Below are 571 nucleotides of genomic sequence, written 5' to 3' on the forward strand. Positions count from 1 at the left end.
TAAGTTAAGACACTTCCTGTCAGACCCATGTACAAAATTGATAGGAGGGGGGGCGGGGTCCAAAAATCGTATACTAGGAAATTACCCCCCTTTCCCCCCAATACGCACCTAAACCCCCATCATAGAAAAAATGTTTTATATTATCAAATTATCACCTAAATCCAGTGGAACCTGAGTTTGTAGTCCCACCGAAACTGAACGCCATTTTTGTCTGAAAAGAAAAGAAATATAACCACTTGTTTAATATTACAAGTATTTCTTAAAACTTTACTTTTAATAAAAATATTTCCTAGGTCGCCCTAATAAAAAACTTCAGAAAACAATTTCCTAAATATTCACTAAGCTCTTTTTTCCCTTTCACAGCAAAACATTGTTAAAAAAGTTTTCAAACTTAAATAAATACAACGATACCTTCCCAACGAACACTTTTTCGAAATAAAAATTAACAATGAGCAAGTACCGCGTTTATTTCTTGAAAAGTCGTCTTCCAAAATAACGTTCTATCGAAACTACGGTTTTCCGCTCTACTTACTCTACAAAGACTTTTTTAAAATTAGGATAGGCTACAAAC

The sequence above is a fragment of the Eurytemora carolleeae genome, unplaced genomic scaffold, assembly GCF_000591075.1.
Source record: "Eurytemora carolleeae unplaced genomic scaffold, Eaff_2.0 scaffold1172, whole genome shotgun sequence".
Lineage (NCBI taxonomy): Eukaryota > Metazoa > Arthropoda > Copepoda > Calanoida > Temoridae > Eurytemora > Eurytemora carolleeae.